The sequence below is a fragment of the Rattus norvegicus genome, assembly GCF_036323735.1.
Source record: "Rattus norvegicus strain BN/NHsdMcwi chromosome Y unlocalized genomic scaffold, GRCr8 chrY_unlocalized_2, whole genome shotgun sequence".
NCBI classification, from domain to species: domain Eukaryota; kingdom Metazoa; phylum Chordata; class Mammalia; order Rodentia; family Muridae; genus Rattus; species Rattus norvegicus.
In genome coordinates this window covers 1,221,672-1,230,588 of record NW_026947378.1, presented here as the reverse complement: position 1 = coordinate 1,230,588, position 8,917 = coordinate 1,221,672, and the positions used below count along the sequence as shown (strand labels likewise).

Below are 8,917 nucleotides of genomic sequence, written 5' to 3'. Positions count from 1 at the left end.
AACAGCTCTGGTAGCTTGGAATTCCTGGACCTTAAAGTGAGGCAGTAGGAACAACCTTCTGCAGAGTATTATGAGAGCAATCCATGACCATAAGGAGCATGTGCAAAGTCATCTTGACCATGAGAGTTAGACTGTCCCACATGTATCTTTTGATTATAACCATTTCTTCTTTGTGATCTTTTAGTGTTCCATTTGCTTAAAACTATTACTGAAAAGGGTAAAATGATTCTAAAGGCTACTCTTCATTGTCAACTATTCATTGGAGATTAATTAAACCCCAACGATAGAGGGAATATGTGAAGAATTTCTGCATAACAAAAGGTCAATGTCAAATGAACTTCTTATATGTATCTTTGTGGTAGGATGTTTCAACATTAACCTAGATCTTTATCAAGAAATATTCTTTCTATTATTTTTCAGGCATCTGCAGATACATCCTTTTGAGGAATGAATTCTTCATACTGGAGACTATAGAGGGGACCCGCATTTCAGTGATAATTAAACATCACTTCAAGACATCAAAGCAAAATATCAAAGTGAGAATGGAATAAATTTATTAAGACAGTGTTTTGCAAACAACTTCTTTCAAAACATCTTTGGAAGGAGAATTCTGAAATTTTGCATTTCCTTTTTGACTTTGCTGGTACTCTGACAGAATCAACTCTCAATTGTTTGGGACTTTACGGGGAATTAAACACTACAAACAGAGATGAATGCATCATATGCTCTGCCGTCTGTGTTAATATGGCTACAGTGAAGAACAACTATGCTACAGCTATTCTTCTGTTTTTTCAAATATTATCCTCATACAAAGTGTGGAATCTAAGGGTTGCTGGATGGATAGGTCGAGAACACTGGCTGAGAGCTGCAAATGCAGAAGTGGGATGGTACATGCTTGGGGCGTAAAAAGCCTGTGTGTAGATCATAAACAACTTCAAAATATTCATTGCTTTAATAATTACTTGGAAGTGGACTTCTGTAAAATGACTTCAGCAGACCAGCATGGTAGAGAAACAGTAACTGATTCCCTGGAGATTTAAATGCACTGGATTGTGAAACATGGACTTAGAGGTAGAGACAAGTCAGTGAATGAAGACTGGATTATCAAACCTCTGTTGTCTCTTAAGTTTCCCTACCCCATGGTTTGAGGCCTACAGCAACAGATTTTTTGGAATGAGGAATAGAATGAAAGCCAATTTGTTGAAAATCCCAGTCATAAGAAAATACTGACATCATCTGTGACAAACATCAAGTCTCAGCATGGCTTCAGCATGTCTGAATGTCTGCTGTCAGCATGGGCTTTTACTGCCATCCCTTTAATAAATGCAGAGCTCCAATCTGCTTCAGCCACATCATCATCTCTTCATTCTGTTGCAGGTAGATTAGATCACTGTGTCTGCCTATGCAGTCTTTCTCTACATATAAGGACCCAAGGAACAATTCTCACTCCAGGGAGCTGTTGAAAGTAATCTTGAATTGAATTGGTGTTGTTAGTAGATGTAATGTCTTCAAATCCCAGAAGACCATGTTTGCAAAGGAGTTGATTGAGGAAGTCTTGGGTATTTCAGTATTAGGGGCAGGTTGGATCGATGAACAGGACCGCCTTCCCAGACTAGATCTTGCAGTTCACATACACGTGAGCCATGCTGACAGGGTGCAGCTTCCAAGAAAAGAATGTTCAGTTGAAGATATTGGTCTGTTTGAGAATGGCAAACCCAATGTATTCTAAACCATGCATTCTATTTGAATTCCCGTAGAAAACATGGAAGTAAGAAGCCTTTACTTTTTCATTTTTGCACTCACAGTGATACCAAATCCTCATAGACATTAGAACCTGCATACTGAATATTTATCCATATGTCAATGACCAGATAAGACATCTTGCCTTTTGGACTAATAAACTAATGGATTCTAGGACTTTAAAAATAGTCAGTCATTGTTAAATTATGTGTTCCATAGTCTGTGATCATTGTGACTAGTCCGATTTCTCTGTACAGAGAGATTCATCCTTTACTGTCTGTTGGGGAACACCAACTACTACACCAGATATCTAGAGAAGACCTTTTATGGCATTTTGTCTCTAGTAAGAGTTTCAGGTCAGTTACAAATTTCCAATGGCCACATTACCTTAGTCGGATTTTCATATGATGCTTTGATACAGTACTTCTTTTTTTCTATAGTTCTTGGCAACATAATTAAAATAGCAATTGTAACCTATTAAAGAAATGCACAGTAATCTATTTGCATGAATGCAGCAGAGAGGATTATAGGATAAACAAGAATTGGAAAGCAAGATATCCTTCCTTCCTAGGACCAAGACCAGGAAATCTTAACTACATAAAAATCTGAGACAAATTGTCTGAAGTTTGTTCTTTTCTTCAATCATGGGGATCCTAGTGAAGGAGCTCAAGTCTGAAGAGTTGGCAAAAATTACCCTCATTGCTACTCCAGGTCAACTGCTGAATACCTCATTCATGGACCTGAAGAAACTCTGTATCCATCCTTCTATAATGTGTATATATCAATGTATCATTCATAGAATGGACACTTTACTGTTGGTTTGAAAGCAACAATTTGTCCCTGGAGAGACACAGATTTCTTCTTTCGCACATTATTTGACAGGCTGATGGTGGGTCTCATAAGTTCATTCCGGGATTTGCTTTACAATAATCATTCAGTTATCTGGAAGAAACACTTTTTAATGTAGTGAGATCTACTAGAACAATATCAACCATCATCTTCCATTCCCAGTTTAATGCTGAATCATATTCCACTAATTGTCTGTGGTCTCTGATGACAGCAGCATCTCCACAGACTAGTCTGAATATTGCTCTTAGCACTGTATTTAGGATACATCAATGTGATTTCCTTACCACTTTCATTCCCAGGAGAGTTTTTCAATTCATTTCATCTGATGCGTCTAATCTACATTGTCAGCCAGGATGAGTTTTGAGAGTTTTTCTAAAAAAATAAAGAAAAAATGGAAGAAATGAAAGAAAGGAATCCGGCAAGTATATCTCACCAATTGACTCAGAAATCTAAAGTGTTAGTCAGTGGAAATACTAGTGGAAAGTCTGAGATCATGAAGTCTCAATTAGAAGCACTTCTCTCTCCAAGATATTAGTGTAAGAGAGAAACTGCACTATTGGTATCCAAAGCATGGAGAAGTTTACTCTGAGCAGAGGACACAATACTTGCCTTTTATTTCTTACTTAGGACCTTTTTATAATTGACAAAAAGAATAAATGCAATGAGCTCTCAGTAAAACATCTGTTACCTTCAAAATTCTTGGCATTTGGAATAAAGAAATGAATGATATAAAAACTCTGACTTCCAGGAGCTATAAGAACTGCGAAGTCCAGATGTTTCTGAGAGGCTCGCAGCTCTAGATTCCCATATGCAGAAGGCTCAGAACAAGTCTATCTCTTCAGTGATCCTACTCAACTCCTACAAGGACTCACTGAGCTTTCCGAAGTACCATGTATTTCATCCTTTTTTTATAACAAGACAGAAGACACCTTCATTCTTCCAATCTCTGATCTCATCATCCTCTTCCTTCTCACTCCACAATGACTGTTTACTCTCGATTAGAGTTAAATTAGTAAACACTAGAGGTACTGAAGGGATATCTGAAGGGAGTTGCAGTCACGACAACACTTGTGACATCACAGAAGAAGCTAGTCCTCTCCAGGTTTCAATAGATGTTTCAGGGAGGGCCTACTGATTATGTCATTGTGATGTGCCATGGCTTACCTGTTAAACATCATTCCTTACATTGACCAGATTCAAGGGTGCCCATTCCACGTATGTCTCATGTGACACAGTAGAAACCTTTATGTACTCCATCTCTCTAAAGCTAGAGACTTCTCTTTGCTTTATTAGCAGTTACAAACTTGGGATGGAGAAAGGTAGTCAGTGGCTTGGCATGGGTAGAAAAGATTTTGGAACATCTAGTGTAGAAGATTCTTCTAGATAATATTTTTATTCTCAGGTTCATTCGTGAGATATAGAGTTCAATTTTCTTGGTTATCCAGGTATCACAAAGGCCAGTATTTTCCCTACAGACCTTTAATTAAATGAATATTGTATATAACTTTCTTATTGTACTTTCCTTGACAGGGGACTTCATAAATATTCCTGAATGTGTACTGAAAAATTCTTTTTTCCTATTCCATTATCTGCAACAAAGTGATTTTGACAACAAAGTGTGCCCAGCTATAGAGTGAGCATAACAGTGTGAGTACTGTGTACTCACTTCAATTAATAAACTCCTAAAAGCTTCTTTTTTGTAAAAATTACCAGGCATCAGAAAAGCAAAGGGCAACATGGACTACAGAATTCGGTTCTCTAGTCCCATTTGATATCAATTCTGCACTACCTATCTTCCTGTGTTCCAATGGCCAGACTTAAGGGTTTTGGATGTTTTATCATTATTCGTCCTTAAGTAGAAACCTTAGATACCGGAGGATAGGCAAGGAGAAAAATGACATGTTTATCAGTCAAACCTCAAACTCAATATGTTCATAATACAGGAGGGAGTCTATTTGACATTGTCATTTCTGAATTCTACATTCTTGACCTAGTTTGGCAGATTCTATGTTAATATTCCACCGAACCACCTAGTTGTAGGAGCCACCAAAAGCATATATATATATATATATATATATATATATATATATATATATATATATATATATATATATACATCTGGCACCAAAATGATATAAAATTGATGAACCTAAGAAGTGCAATCGGCCAGGAATCAGATATAGACATTTCCTGAGAGACACTGCTAGATTATGTGAAATACAGAGGTAAATGATAGTGGCAAACCCATGAACTGAAAATGGACTTCTTGTTGGTAAATGTTGAGAAAGGATTACAAGATCTGAATGGGGCTTTAATCCCCACAAGGACAATGCCAATACACGAAACCTTTCTAGTACTAAATCAATATTCAAACACTGCTCATGGGCAGACCAATGTCTCCAACTGCAAATGTAGCAGAAGATGGCCTTCGTGACACCAATGAAAAAAGAGGCCCTTGGTCCTCCCTTGATTTGATTCCCAGTTCAATGGACTGTCAAGAGGCAGTAAGGGGGGTTATTGAAAAAGGGGAGGGGGACAGGTTAGGGCTCTTATGGACAGGAAACTGAGAAAGGAAATTATATTTGAAATGTAAATATAGAAGTATCCAATTAGAAACGCAATAAAAATTCCTAAAGAAATGATAGAGTTAAAAGAAAAGAAAACTGTCAATGAATCACACATATTGACACAGAAATCTAAAGGGTAACTGTCAGGGAATGGTAATCAGAGAAATACTAGTGGAAAGACTGAGATTATGATGTCTGAACTAGATGCACATCTCTGTCCCAGATATCTGTGTCAGAAACAAAGTGCACTATAGGAATCCAAATCAAGGAGGAGTTTACCTTGAGATGACATTACGATACAATACTTGTTGTCCCTCCTTCCTCAGGACTATTTTTCCTGGGGAAAAAGAATGAAAGCCATTAGCTCTCAGAAAAACAACTGTAAACTTCCGAATACCTGACTTTTGGAATAAAGAAATTAATGATAAACAACTTCTGACTTCCAGGAACCATAACAAGCAATGAAATCCAGATGCTACCGAGAGGCTCCCACCTCCTGAATCCCATATGGGGAAGGCTCAGATCAAGGCTATGTGTTCAGTGAACCCTCACAACCACTACACAGCACTCCTTGTGCTTTCCCATGTACCACATATTTCTTCGTTTTTTAAACTAAAACTTCCTAGGCCAACTTCCTTCTCCCCATCTCTGATATCTACATCTTCTTTGATCTTCCTCACAAATAGCTGTTTACACTGAAATAAAGGCCAATTAATAAATCCTAGAGGTACTGAATGAATGTCTGAGAGGCAGTTGCAGTCTAGAAAACACTGTGACATCACAGGAGAAGCTAGGGATCTCCAGTATACAAGAGATTTTTCAGGGCCAGCCTAATGATGATGTCACTGAGAACTGCCATGGCCTACCTGCTAAAGAGCTTTCTTTATATTGACCAGATTCTAAGGTGACCTTTCCAGGTGTGTCTCCTTTGACACAGTGGAAACATTTATGTAGAACATCACTCTAAAGCTAGACAGTTCTCTTTGCTTTATTAGTGGTTACATGCTCTGAATGGAGAAAGTTATTACGGGTTTCGCATGTGTAGAAAAGATCTAGGAACATGGGATGTAGGACAATCTTCTGGATTATAATTTTATTCCCAGTTCCATTCCTGTGACAAACAGTTCAATTTCCTAAGTTCTATCTGTTTCCCAAAGGCCATTGTTTCCCTACAGATATTTAATTGAGTGGATTTTGTATTTCATTTTCTAATTGTTCATTCCTTGATAGGGCACATTATAGATATTCCTGAATATGTACTCAAAAATTCTGTTTTGCAATTCTAGTTTTTTGCAATGATTTTCGCAACAAAGCTGGCCAATTAAAGAGTGAATGTAATAGTGTAAATATTGTGTTCCTACTTCAAGTGATAAACTCCCAAATTTTTATTTTATGCAAAAATTACCTGACATCAGTAAATCAAAGGACAGCATGGACTATAGCATGCGGTTCTGTATTCCCATTAGGTATCATTTCTGGAATATCTACCTTCCTGTGTTCCAAGGGTGAGACTTCAGGCTTTTGGATATTTTACCATGATTCTTTTTTCAGGCCATACAAAAGATACAGGATGATGGGAAGGGAGAGGAATGGCTTGAGGCCCAGTAAAAGCTCAACATCGATAGGCGCATAAGAACAGGAGGGAGTATATTTGGTATTGGCATTTGTGGATTCTCCATTCTTGACCTAGGACCTCAGAATCCATGTTAAAATTTCAACTAACTTCATAGATGTATAAGCCATCAAATATATGTACATATATATAAAAATAGATATAGATAAATAGATATAGATATATAGAGATAGAGAGGAGATAGAGCTAGAGACAGAGGCAGAGATAGATAGATAAATATATGCGTAAATAGATAGATAGATAGATAGATAGATAGATAGATAGATGATAGATAGATGGATAGATAGATAAATAGATCAGACACCAACACTAGATACAATTCAGATTAATAAAGCTAAGAAGTGCATGCTGCCAGTAACAGGTTATAGATCTTCCCTGAGAGACACAACTAGAGCATGTCAGTTACCGAAGTGAATGCTAGTGGCAAATCAGAGAATTATAAACGGACCTCTTGTTGATAAATTTTCAGAAAGGATTACAAGAGCTGAAGAGGCTATCAACCCCATCAGAACAATGAACAGGAACTTTCTGGTACTATACAGATAATCAAAGACTGTACATGGACAGACCTATTGCTCCAACTGCATATGTAGCAGAGGATGGCATTGGTGGACACCAAAGGAAGGAGAGGACCTTGGTCCTCCCTAGGTTTGACTCCCAGTTCAAGGAAATGTCAAGGGACAGTAAGGGTGGTTTAAATGTCAAGGAATGGAAACATTTATGTCTCTTATGGAGAGGAAACTGGGAAAGGAAATAACATTTAAATGTAGATATAGAAATATCCAAAAAATATTAAAATTAGCTTAAATTAAAAAAAATTATGAAAGAGATAAAAGTAAATAAAACTGCAAGGTAATCAGACATATTGATTCAGAAATCTACGAGGGACACTGTTAGGGAATGGTAGTCAGCATAACACTAGTGGAAAGACTGATATGATTAAGTCTGAACTAGAAGCATTTCTCCCTCCCAGATATCAGTGTCAGACACAAACTACAGTGTAGAAATCATATACACGAAGGAGTTTACTCTGAGCTGAGGATACAATACTTGTCTTTCCCTTCCTCCTTAGGACTTTTTTCTTCTGGAAGAAAAAATAGAAGCCATGTGCTCTCAAAAAAAAAAAAAAAAAAAAAAAAAGCTGTACCCATCCCAACACCTGACTTTTGGAATAATGACATTAATGATAAAAAAAAAAAAAAAAACTCTGACTTTCAGGAACCATAACAAGCAAGGAAATCCAGTTGCTACTAAGAGGCTCCCATTTCCTGAATCCCATATGTGGAAGGCTCATGTGTTCAGTGAACCCTCACAAACCCTACACGGCACTCACTGCACTTTCCCATGTACCACATATTTTTTTTCTCATTTTTTTCAAACTAAAACGGAAAGCCAACTTTCTTCTACTCATTTTTGTTATATACATCCTCTTTGTTCTCTTTCCCAAATGGCTGTTTGCACTGAAATAGAGGCCACTTAGTAATCCCTAGAAGTACTGCAGGAATATATGTGATGCAGTTTTTTGTGACATCACAAAACCTAGGGCAATCCAGGGTACAAGAAATTTTTCAGGGAGGGTCAAATGATGATGTCAGTGAGAACTGCCATGGCCTACCTCCTAAATACCTTTCCTTACATTGACCAATTCGAGTTTGCCTTTTCCAGGAATGTCTACTGTGACACATTGGTAACATTTATGTACTACATCTCTCTACAGCTGGAAACTTCTCTTTGCTTCATCAGTGGTTACAGGCTCTACATGGAGAAACTCAGTTAGGGGCTTGTATTGAGTAGAAAAGATCTAGGAATATGGGATGTAGGAGATTCTTTTGGATAATAATTCTATTCCCAGTTCCATTCCTGTGACATACAGATCAATTTCCTATTTTTTCCCTGTTTCCCACAGGCCATTTTTTCTTTACAGATGTTTAATTGAGTGAATATTGTATTTCATTTTCTAATTGTTCATTCCTTGAAAGGGGTCTTTATAGATATTCCTGAATGTGTACTCAAGTATTCTGTTTTCAAATTCCAGTTTTTTGGCAATGATTTTGGCAACAAACGTGGCTAAGCTATGAAGTGAATTTAACAGTGTAAATATTGTGTACCTACTTAAAATGATAAACTC

General features: G+C 37.3%; 1 long non-coding RNA gene across 3 annotated transcripts; it reads right to left on the bottom strand.

Moving 5' to 3' along the window:
• Positions 1-530: 530 nt before the first annotated feature.
• Positions 531-5,499, bottom strand: LOC134484629 (uncharacterized). Of its 3 annotated transcripts, none has more exons than XR_010062149.1 (3): positions 5,436-5,499; positions 2,874-2,961; positions 531-2,682 (listed from the first exon to the last, which is right to left on the bottom strand). It is a non-coding gene; the product is annotated as an uncharacterized LOC134484629 (long non-coding RNA). The 3 variants fall into 3 exon arrangements; XR_010062147.1 differs by lacking the exon at positions 5,436-5,499 and adding an exon at positions 3,462-3,733; XR_010062148.1 differs by lacking the exon at positions 5,436-5,499 and having other exon boundaries at positions 2,874-3,137.
• Between the last annotated feature and the right edge of the window lie 3,418 nt (positions 5,500-8,917).